This window comes from Thalassophryne amazonica, chromosome 10 (genome assembly GCF_902500255.1).
Source record: "Thalassophryne amazonica chromosome 10, fThaAma1.1, whole genome shotgun sequence".
Taxonomy (NCBI): domain Eukaryota; kingdom Metazoa; phylum Chordata; class Actinopteri; order Batrachoidiformes; family Batrachoididae; genus Thalassophryne; species Thalassophryne amazonica.
Genome location: NC_047112.1, coordinates 89,545,355 through 89,558,169, shown reverse-complemented (window position 1 = coordinate 89,558,169; position 12,815 = coordinate 89,545,355). Strand labels below are relative to the sequence as shown.

Below are 12,815 nucleotides of genomic sequence, written 5' to 3'. Positions count from 1 at the left end.
CCCCGAACCCCCGGCCGTGAGTCACGATCACGTAATTTACATGGCATTAAAATGGTTCTTGCAAGAACCCTGTATCTGTAAATAATGTAATTATTATTTTGATGAGAAATTGTTAGTTATCATGGTAGGACAAAACAAAGGGATTATGAGCCACAAGATGGTTGAAACCTGGACACAACTGAGTGTTTCAACAGAGCAGAAACCCCCTAACTCCATATCAAAGCTGGCTGTGCAATGGATAAATAAAGCAACATTAAGCTTTTGGAATAACCTTCCTAAAGTCCTGACCTCAATCCTACTGAAAATATCTCTACTGTGCTTTAACGTTGAGTCTGTTCTAGAAAACAGTTCAGGTCTGAGAGCATGTGCTGATGTCGCGCATCAGCCCATTCACCACACAATGGCCATGGAACCACTCCAGGGCCTGGACTGCAACTACCCAGAGAGACAGGTTGATCTTTCATCACCTAGCAAAAGCAGTCAGCTCTTTGCCACAGCCAGGTGATATATGTGTGTGTGTCCCCTTTTCCAAGAGGTCCTCAACACTGAGTGACCTGCATCATGGATCACACTCACTGTAGCACACTATGTGACTAAAACATTGCAACTGATGATAATGGTAAATGAACACAATAGCACAATGCATTTCTATGGCACTTTTCAACCTGACACAGATACTCAAAGTGCTTTACAATGATGCTTCACATTCACCCATTTACATACACACTCACACATTGATGTCAAATTGTTGCCATGTAAAGCGCTCAACTGCACACCGGGACCAACTTGGGGAGTAAGGACCTTACCAAAGGGACCTTAGCGATTTTCTAGTCTGATGGGGAATTGAACCTAGGATCCTCTGGCCACAATCCTGCCTCTCAACACCTGAGAGACCATCGTTAGACATCAATTTTGTTGAGACTATCACCTCCTTAATTGTGACATTTTCTCACATTGCAGGATGTATATCTCATCTGATTCTCTGTAAATAACAATTCAAGGATCCTGACCTAGAGACCTAGTTCCAAAGACATTCAGTTGCCTTAGTTACAGTACCTTTAAGTGTTCAAATCTGACAACAGTACAGTAAGGTAAGAAGTACTATGACTGAAAAGACTTCACTTCTCATTCTCCTGAAAAGGTGTCAGCATCACCATACATCTCTGTCCAAGGACCTTGTGATTCCATAAGTTCTTCCAAGGTGTCTCTTGATCTCAAAAGCAGAGGACCCAGAGTCACAAATGACACCACTGAGATAAATTAATCTCTCAACATATTTGTCACTTTCACCACATACAGACACACGTCTGATGGCTGAGTCTTACTTTGACTCTTCACTCAGCTTCTCAAGTTCTGCAATCAAGGCATTGGATTGTCAAAGATCACAGTATCATCCAAAAAGTATTGGACAGTAAACCTTTCCTTACCAACATAGACACTTAAGATGCTGGACTACACAAGAAGAAACCAGGAAATCAACAAATATAATTGAACTCTTATCAATTCTGTCAAGAGTAGCAGTCAAACATCCAACCAGAATTCAACCAGAAGTTTGTTGATGGCTTCCACAAGCGTCTGGCCAAGGTAAAACATGCTACAAGACATTCAACTTAGTTTTATACTGAAAAAAAAATTTTTTTTTTTCAATTTTATTGATATTTTATGTTTTGTTTTTTCAATCCAGGAAAAATCTGTAAATGGAAAAGAAATCTGTAAAATTACAGATTTTTATACAGCGTGGCTGTGCTCCATGTATAAATAATACCTTGTGTTCAATCATTATGTCCCAGCTCAAAGAAAGATAAATCCCAGTTTTGCTGTGACATCATGTCCATGATGAATGTATGTAAACGTCTGACCATAACTGTGTACGTGTGAATTTGTATGTGTTGCATAAACTACTGGAGGCCAACATTTCCTTTTTTAGAAGTTTTAAAACTAATAGATTTGATTTAAGAGACTGATATTAAAAATTATTTAAGTTGTATCATTTTAAATAGGTCACATTGTGCAAAATTGCTTTTAATATACATTTTACCGATAAATATGGTTGTGATTTTGTCGTGTGCATGTGCTCACATGGCCAAAATTGTTGGTGCCATTCCATTAAAGAAAGAAAACCCATAATGGTCACTAAAATAATTTGAACTGGCAAACGTAATAATAAATAAACATTTACTGAGAATTAACTGATGAAAATCAGACACTGTTTTTGAATTGTGGTTCAACAGAATTATTAAAAAAAAACAAAAAACAATGAAGCTGGCGTGGACTAAAATGATGGTACCCTTAATATTTTGTTGAACAACCTTTTTGAAGAGGTCACTGCAATTAAATGATTTCTGTAAGGCTTAAGGAGACTTGTGCAGCTGCTGACGGGGTTTTTTTTTTTTTTTTGTCGACCTCCTCTTTAACACACTGAGCTGTCTCAGGGTTTGAAGGGTGCTGCATGTTTTAGATTTAGATCAGGACTCATAGAAGGCCACTTCAGAATAGTCCAGTTTTGTTCTTAGCCCTTCTTGGTGTTTTTAGTTGTGTTTTTTTGGGGGGGTCATTATCCTGTTTGAGGACCCATGATCTGCGACTGAGACCAAGCTTTCTGACACTGGGCAGCACATTTCGCTCCAGAATGCCTTGATAGTCTTGAGATTTCATTGTACCTGCACAGATCCAAGAAACTCTGTGACAGATTCAACAAAGCAGCCCCAGAACATAATGGAACCTCCATCGTTTCACAGCAGGTAGTGTTCTTTTCTTTGTATGCTTCATTTTTGCATCTATGAACATAGAGCTGATATTCCCAGTTTTCATTCTCTGAGAAGCTTTGTGGCTTGTCAATATGCATTTTGGCACATTCCAGGCAGTGGCGTGCTCCTTAGTCATCTTCTTATAAGTCCACTTTGGCGGCAAAAGGCGGCAAATGGTGCGATCTGACGCTGATGTACCATGACCTTGGAGTTCACCTCTAATCTCTTTGAAAGTTGTTCTGGGCTCTTCAGTTACAATTCTTATAATCAGTCTCTTCAATTTGTCATCAGTTTTCCTCTTGCAGCCACGTCCAGTGAGGTTGGGTACAGTCCTGTGGACCTCAAACCTCTGAATGTGAAGTTGTAGTCAAAGGAACATCAAGCTGCTTGGAGATGGTCTTGTAGCCTTCACCTTTAACACGTCCATCAATAATTGTCTTTCTAATCTCCTTAGCTTTCTGTAGTCCATGATACCAAACAGCACGGTGACTACTTTTCACCCTTTAAACAGGCAGACTGATTACAAGATAAAAGACACATGTGATGGTAATTATTGGACATGTCTTAGTTTAACATGTCGCTGTGGTCTTCAATGTTTTCAAGGGATACCATCATTTTTGTTCAGGCCAGTTTCAACAGTTAGTTTTTTTTTTTTAATGAATCTGTTGAACCACAAGTCAAAAGCAGTGTCTGATTTTCATCAGTTAATTTTCGTTAAATTTTTATTTATTATTACTTTTGTTAGTTTCAATTTATTTCAGTGACCATTATGGGTTTTTCTTTCTTTCATGGAAGGGTACCAACAAATTTGTCCATGCATGTAGAACCCCTCCTGTTCTCAGAATAGTGAAACCTTGTCTAAAATGTCTCCAGCAAATGTCAAAGAAGTCGATATCTAGACTCTGCATACCATGTGAGATGCTCAAATCAGCTGGCTTGGCCTCTGTATGACATGTTGACACAGTCTAGGAGAAAAATGGACTGTTATCACACAGTTATTGTGCCTCTTTACTTCAGAGAGAAGGTATGGTGAACAGCAGCTGGTTCTTCTTTGAAGATAAGTAGAGGCCTGTATCGGGTTCCTCATGCCATTTTACATGTCTTTTTCTTTTTTTTTTTCATTCTTTACTCTTTTTTTGCACTTCCATGGAGCCTGTATTAATCTAATCAGTGAGGAGTTGGCTGTTCACAAACTACCCTAATTAATCCCTACTTGGTGTTAGAAGTGTCCTCAGTCATCTCAACAAAATCACTAAAAATCAGTTGTTTAAAAAAGTACAATTATATAATTTTTTTAAAGGGTCACTCAGCAGTCTACTGCTTTCCACGCATATAATTAGGGATGACCTAACTGTGGTTTTTGGTTAAGGATCCCATCCAAGTCCTGGTCCAATAGGGGGGTTGCATTTGTCAGTGTGCATGCCTGGGAGTAGCTCTCACATAATGCATCATGGGATAGTCTATATACCTACAGTCAGTGTCTATGGGTGTAAAGAAAGAGGGATGTGGTACTTTTAAGCCAATTTTGGAACCAGGTGTACCTGGAGCTGTTATTAACTTACCATTCGAGGCAGCAACAGTAGGGGAACTAAAAAGATGGTTAAAGTGGAGAACTACAAATTTAAAAGGCAAGAAAATCCATTTGTTTCTAAGCGTTGCATTCTTAGGAAAAACATAGAGGTACACATTTGAAGCATCCAGCGACACAACAAGTAATCCCCCCGCATTCTGAGCCTTTGTTTACTTTCTGTGCATCCGCAGCAGGCATACATTTCCCACAATCCCTTGCACAACCAAAATCCATATGTCGGTATGCAACCCCCCTGTTGGCCAATATATTGTCTGATGCTTCAAAAAAAAAAATTTCTATTTCTTTTTCCTATATAACTTTGCACAACATGCTCATAAACATTCATTACAATTACATTTCTTTAAACATTTTGACCTGCTGAACAATTACACTCACAAATTTAGCATTTTCATCACATCTTCATTATTGTGATTTAAATACTACACCTACAAAGTTAACAAAAAACTTGTGTTTTGATACAATCTTAAACTGCAGCAAGACTGCAGAGATGCAGACAGATAAATTCAGTTGAAATAGGAGGGAAAAAGTCACTATGTGTGCTGACTGTGAACACAGTACTGTGCTGCAGTGGCTTTGTCACAGCATGGCGAAGAAACAAAAGCCCTATTCAGTCATTGTTAATTTTATATGAGGAGGTGGGGTAAAATAATTATTACTAGAGTTCCAGTCTGAATGCATCATGTCAGTCATTATTTCTCAGTGCCCATTCATATGTTGGTACAAATTCCAGCACCTTTAACCTTTTATAAAATAAGCAGAAGAAAACTACCTGAGGCTATTTTAATCCTATGCGAATGGAGATGTCAGTAATTTTCCGCAGTTTATTTCAAGTATGGATTCAAGTACTCTCATCTATATCATTTACACCAAACTTATCTTGTGCAAACATCCATAAATATATACAGATACTCCACCTCCCCATAAAAAAATCAGTCCCATCCTAATAGGGCGAAGTGTGTTTGACCTCTGGAATATCTAACATTGACAAAGAATCGCAAGAGGATCGCAATGCACTGAGCTGCTACACATACTGTGAAAGATGCCAGTGTTCGACCTTAGAATTATGGGGGGTGGGGAGTGTCATGCTTTTCTTCAGGACTTTATATGTTTTACTGTCTCAATATATATATATATATATATATATAGATATATATATATATATATATATATATATATATAATATATATATATATATATATATATATAATTTTTTTTTTTTTTTTTTTTTTTTTTTTTTTTTTTTTTTTGCAAAACTCACTTTAATGAAGACTTTCTTTCTTCCTTTTATTTAAAGAAAATGTTGATGGAAGAACACTGCGGTATTTTCCAGAATATAAGTTGCAGCTTTTTTTTTGTTTGTTTTTTACTAGTTTGGGGGTCCTGTGATTTTATACTCTAGTGCAACTTGTATATTAAAGCATCTGTTTTCTTTTTTATAACAATAATTATAATAACAATTTATCAAGCAAACAAACAAACCAAAAAAATCCAACAATAAAAGAACAAATGCCTATAATAAAAAGTATACAACAGTGCACAAAATCCCAACTTAAAAAGCTGATACTACAGAAAAAAGTGGCCTATATGTTTTTTTTCTTCTTCTTCTTTGAGGTTTTTTCGTTTTTACAGGTGTGACTTAAAATGTTGATTTTAAAAGTGTTTGACTTCTGCATTTATAACATGTGGAAGTACAACTGAATTCAGCTACAAGACTGCACATGAATCTGAGGCTGGACGACTGTCGTTTGGGACACAGAATCTTTGCAAAGCCCTTCGAAAGCTGGTGTGGGCAGAGAGGTACAAAAAAGGTTGATGGCAGAGGTTTAACCAGAGGAGCCCAAATGTAATCTCATACCAGTAGTTGACACACATTGTACCCCTACAGGCAGCACGAATAATCATTAACAAAGTGTATGGAGCCCAGCAAATCGCAAAAATACAGACAATAATGGCCAAAGACTTGGCGATTTTTTTATCTCGGGAAAGAAGAGATCCCTGTACTCTGTGGCTAAGTGCCATAGAGAAGGCCGTGGGCTGAAAGAGACTGGAGTTTTTCCTGCAAGGAGAAAACTTCACCCCCTCCATAAAGATCTGGCTGCTATTAGGATCTGCGCTGGAAGGAGGAGACTGAACTTCATCATCCTGGATAACTGCTGAAATAGCTGCGGGCTCACTGGATGACACTTTCCGTGTTTTCATAAAAAATACAGACAATGATCCACTGTCTCTGCTTTCTAATGTTCCTCTTGGATTTCACGCAGTCCTCGCCTGGTACCCAGCTCTTATTCCTGCGGTGGATGTTCAGGTAGATGCTAAGGTTGAAGAAGGTTACTGACACAAATGGGGAGAAGAACTCGAAAGTCGAAGCACTGAGTAAGAAGTACCAGGTGAAATAAAACTCAGCGTAACACTCATGGGCTGGAACCACACTCTGACCAACGATGACCTCCCAGAAGATGATGGCAGGTCCGTAGAGGAGGAAGGCCAACACCCACACTGCCAACATCTTGATCACAGCCTGGTGGGTCATTTTTCGTTGGGCTCTGTATTGAACCTGTGTGAAAAGAGTGGTAGAAGTGTCACTTACAGTAATGCCCTATACATAACACAAGCCCATTTCAAATAAGCTCAAAGTCAGAGCCCTTAGGGTGGGTACAGTAGGTGTACATCCACATAAGAGGAGAGATAGCCTCAGGAATGTAATAATTTGTAGCAGAGGTGGGATGAAGTCACCATCAAGTCACTTTCAAGTCATGAATCAGCAAGTCCCAAGTCAAATCTCAAGTTATAATGACCACCAACTGTTTGCAAGCTGACTTGAGACTTTACTTGGGACTTGCAGATTGATAACTTAAGAATGACTTGACAGTGACTTTGTCCCACCTCTGGTTTGCAGTGTGGACCTTGTTACTCAAGGAGGCACTGCACTTTGTCATTGCATAATCCTGCAGACATACACACAGTCTGTCTGCAGGAACCTTGGAAAGACTGAAAGCAGGTTAATGTCCACCACATTGTGCAACCATTGTGGTTCCTAGATGGCAACCACCCGGGCAGACAACCACTAGGGTTGGACAGTTAAATAATTCCATCGTCCATCACTGATGGCTGAATAACATCACAATGTGGAGTCACCATTGTAATACCATGTTACATGGCCAAAATGTCATACCTGATGTTCCCTCACAAAGTGAAATTCCTCATCTCCATAAGTCATCTCCTGAAGTAACTATTCATTGCTGACAATGTCATTCCAGCGGGACCCAAGGTTCTTCTGAAGACACCTAGTACCACAGACATCCACTCATCATCTTAGGTCACTGGTTAGTGTGCAACTCTCACAACCATATCGTGAGACAGGAAACATGGGGACCCTAAAGACTTGGATTTCTTCTCCTGCAAAGGTATCAGCATCACAATCACCTCTGTCCAGTGACCTCAGGACTCCATAAGGTTTTCCCAGGTGCCTCTTGATTTGAAAAGCAGAGAGCCCAGAGACATTAATGTCACTGTCAAACTAACTGAATGTCTCTACAATCCACATACAGATACACTTCTCAGGACCAAATCCAAGAAGTCACTGAAAGCCTGGATCTTACTTTCGATTCAAGACTATCACAAAGTCAGGTGCTTTCCTGGCTCAGCTTCTCAGTGGTTGCAATCAGGACATCCATTCATTTTGCAAAAATCACAGCATCATCTACAAATTGAAGATCAGTAAACCTTTCCTCACCAACAAATGCACCTAAGTCACTGGCATCCACAGCCTTACCCAACACCAAGTCTATGCAAACATGGAACATTAATGAGATAACTGCAAATTATGGGTACCTGCTGGTAGACAGTAGACAGGGGTGCAACACTGTCACTGTCTTGGCATTTTCAGCTCGTGGCACTACAAGACCCAGATCAAGCCCCTGTCTGAACTGGGATAAAACATGGGATTTCACCTGTGAATACCAAGACTTCAGAGTTACTTGACAGAGATTTTGTATCATAAAGTAAGTCCCTTTGGCTTCTCCCTTGTTTGACCCAAGGTCACCACAGCAGGACCAACGTGGATCTGCATGTTGATTAGGCACATGTTTTACGCCACATACCCTTCCTGACACAATTCCACATTACATAGGGAATGAGCGGGTGGTCTTGAACCAGGAACTTTCCACACTGGTAACAAGCACGCTTAACAGCTAGGCCATAACTCCTGCACCAACACTGACAGTCAATATTATGCTAGCAGTCATCCATACAAGGACTTCACAGACCAGCACCTCCTCAGATCTCATAAAAACCAAATTTTTATGAGAGTAATCTCATAAAAACCTTTTGTCATTATGGGGTATTGCGTGTGGTAGTTTGAGGAAAAATACGCTCCTTAGTGAATTTCATCCATTTTGGAATAAGGCTCAAAGGTCCCCCCCTTTTTTTTTTTTTTTTTTTTTTTTAGATTTTTGCAAATTTATTTAAAAAAAACAACAAAAGAAATCACATGTACATAACTATTCACGGCCTTTGTCATGAAGCTTAAAATTGAGCTCTGGTGCATCCTGTTTCCACAGATCATCCTTGAGATGTTTCTGCAGCTTAATTGGAGTCCACCTGGGGTAAATTCAGTTGATTGGACATGATTTGGAAAGTCACACACCTGACTACATATAAGGTCACACAGTTGACAGTGCATGTCAGAGTAAAAACTAGGAATTGTCTGCAGACCTCCAAGACTGGATTGTCACGAGGCACAAATCTGGACAAGGGTACAGAAACATGTCTACTGATTTGAAAGTCCCAATCAGCACAGTGGCCTCCATCATCCATAAATGAATGAAGTTTGGATCCACCAAGACTCTGGCTGCCCATCTAAACTGAGTGATTGGGGAAGAAGGGCCTTAGTCAGGGAGGTGCCAATCAGGCCTATACAGTAGACTGACCAGAGGCACATGGCAGCCTGTCTGGAGTTTGCTATAAAGCACCTGAAGGACTCTCAGACCATGAGAAACAAAACATGCCAGGTGTCATGTTTGGAGGAAACCAGGCACCATCCCTACAGTGAAGCATGGTGGTGGCAGCATCATGCTGTGGGGATTTTTCAGTGGTAGGAACTGGGAGACTAGTTAGGATTGAGGGAAAGATGAATGCAGCAATGTACAGAGACATCCTGGATGAAAACCTGCTCCAGAATGCTCTTGTCTTCAGACTGGAGCAATGGTTCATCTTTCAGCAGGACAATCACCCTCAGCACACAGCCAAGTTATCAAAGGAATGGCTTCAGGACAACTCTGTGAATGTTCTTGAGTGGCCCAGCCAGAGCCCAGACCTGAATCCAACCAAACATCTCTGGAGAGATCTGAAAATGGCTGTGCACCGACACACCCATCCAACCTGATGGAGCTTGAGAGGTGCTGCAAAGAGGAATATAGGTGGCAAGCTTGTGGCATCATATTCAAAAACTTGAGGCTGTAATTGCTGCCAAAGGAGCATCAACAAAGTATTGAGCAAAGGGTGTGAATACTTACGTACATGTGTTTTCTTAGTTTTTTTTTTTTTTTTTAATAAATTTGCAAAAACTTCAAAATAACTTTTTGTCATGTTGTCATTATGGGGTGTTGTGAGTAGAATTTTGAGGGACAAAATGAATTTACACCATTTTGGAAAAAGGCTGCAATATAACAAAATGTGGAAAAAGTGAAGCGCTGTGAATACTTTCTGGATGCACTGTATTGTGTCACTGTGTGTCAGTAAAGTCAAAGAGAGAAGAGGAACGTCAGGCTGAGAGTAACATTCACCAAGTGTGAAAGAGACATCTGGTTTCTATTTATCTGCTCTTCTGACATTCTTCTGCATCACTCATTCTCTTTGCACTGCTTCCATTTTCCTTTCACCTCTTTTCATTCTTAACTGTGTCATTTAGCAGCGTTCCATTTACCTTTCTTCTCTGCGTTTTTAGCTTTTCTTGCCACTGAGCCAACGAATGTCTCTCAGCAGTTGCAACAGCTGGATTTCTCCTCTCATTATGAGTCATTGATGGTCTTCAACTGTGATTAAGCAGCAATTTTAAACTCCCCTGCCTAAGCGATGGCATGGAACTACATCAGGACACCAATAATGGATTCTCAAGCATTCATTGTAAAGGCACATGACTCCTATTTCCAATGCAAAATGATGGAACTCCAGCCCCCTGCGGACTGATTCATAAATGAATAAAATTAAACAAAATAAAATAATTACTTGACTGTCAAACAATGGAATTACAGCTAAATAAAGAAGACTTTTTTTGTAAATATTTCCTATGAAAAAATGCTAAATTCATTTTTTTTATCTCCACAAATATTCCAGTTTGTACATATTTATTGATACAAAAATATTGTATTAAATATCTGTATTGTGTTAATACAAAAATTCTCATGTCAGAAACAATTAACTAACTGAATATGTGACCCAACCCAACTTAATGTGAAATTCCTAATATTTTATGCTACCCAGAGTTCTTTGATTGTGAAAACTAAGCTATTCTATCATTATATACTATTGTGCATAGATTTTTGATTCATGCTTGTACTACTAGCAACCCTTTGCACCTTAAGACAAAATCATATCTGTCAATACCAAACCAATCTCACTCCATTTCGTGATGGCATAAAGTGCTTCTGAGAGCAAAAATTCTGAAAAGTTGAAAAATTTTAGAATTTAGGCATATAGCTGATTACTTTATGATAGTAAACAATAACTCAATAATAATGTTGTTTCATTGGGTCATTTAATTTTGTTTAGTAAAATATAACAGTAGCATTATTTTCTAACAAGGTAGGAAAACTAACAGAGCAAATACTGTCAAATTATGCTGCCACCTTATACAAGTAGCAAAATCTGATAAGGCAGAAAAGGCCACAGAAATAGATATTTTTTTTAATATTACTAAGGTATATTTCTGGAATATGCACCACGGCACCAATGTGCTTCTAGCGGATCATGAGACACCTCAGGAGAGGCAAACGGGGAACCATCCAAGCTGTTTACAGAAAGGATGGGACTCAGTTGACATCAACTGAGGAGGTAATCGGGCACTGGAAAGAAGACTTCGAGGAACTCCTGCATCAGACTGCAGCACCCGCTGTAGTAGAGGCAGAGCTGGAAGCTGATGGAGGATCATCATCAATTTCCCTGGTGGAAGTCACTGAGGTAGTCAAACAACTCTGCCAGGGCTGTGCCATGTCACCAATCCTGTTTGTGATATTCATAGAAAGGATATCGAGGTGTAGTAAGGGGGAGAGGGTTTCCAATTCTGCACACTGAATCCCAGAAATTGAAGGACAAATTCATCGGACCATTTCCCATCGTCAAAGTCCTCAGTCCAGCCACAGTGAAGCTGAGGCTACCAGCTTCACTGCGGATACATCCAGTTTTTCATGTTTCCAGGATCAAGCTGTGTCACACCTCGAACCTCTGCACCCCCGGACCAGCGCCGCCTCCTGCCCGCATCATTGACGGTGAGCCTGCGTGGACCTTTCGCAGGCTCCTGGATGTTCGTCGGAGGAGCTGGGGATTCCAATATCTGGTGGACTGGGAGGGTTACGGACCTGATGAACGCTCCTGGGTGAAGAGGAGCTTCATCCTGGACCCGGCCCTCTTGGCAGACTTCTACCAGCGGCATCCCGACAAGCCTGATCGGGCGCCACGAGGTGCCCGTTGGGGGGGGGTTCTGTTGTGTGGGCCGCCCGAAGAGGAGGTACTGCTGGCCCAACACCAGAGGGCGCCCTTCCTGAAGGCAGGCTTCAGGCACCAGAGGGCGCAGCCGCCGCAGAGGAGCCCCAGGAGCCGGAGCTGACAGCTGTCACCACTCACCATACTCAGCATCACCATAAAAGCCTGGAGGAGACACCACATCTCTGCCGACAAATCAGCTTACCCAACAGGTAAACCTCTCAGCCGTCTCTGTGCCGTATGCACATAATTACTTCTGAACTCTTTGCAGTCGTAACCTTCTGAATACTTTCAGCTTGGAGCTGGTTTTGTGGGAATTTGGAGGAGCTGGTGTTTCCACTCTTAAATTTCCTGAGTATTACATTAGGTACTGCCTGTATTCAGTTTTCCTGCTACCTGGGAGTGGAGGACTTTTCCCTCAGGAAGGAACTGTGAGTTTGCTGACTGTTTGCTGGGTGTACACACACCCACTTGATCTGTTTGTGCTTCCTGCCAGCAGTACCCGATCCGACAGCTGGAGGCGGTGGCCACCTGGGGACTCAGGACTTGGCGGCTCAGGTGTATTGCAGGTCTCCGCTGGCAGTGGAAACATGTGGGGCCCGACTCTTTCTGGACAGGTGTCTCCTATCCTTGAGCCTGCCCACACGTCACTGATTCAATTGACTGTTACCTAAAGTGTTATCTGTATTCCGTTGTGCACATTTTCACAACATTAAATTATCTTTTGGCATTTCTATTGTCCGTTCATTTGCGCCCCCTGTTGTGGGTCCGTGTCACTA

The 12,815-nt window shown here is 40.8% G+C and overlaps 1 pseudogene; it reads right to left on the bottom strand.

Annotated features, from left to right (window-relative positions):
* Positions 1–6,038: 6,038 nt before the first annotated feature.
* LOC117518156 lies at positions 6,039–7,826 on the bottom strand (annotated as a pseudogene).
* Between the last annotated feature and the right edge of the window lie 4,989 nt (positions 7,827–12,815).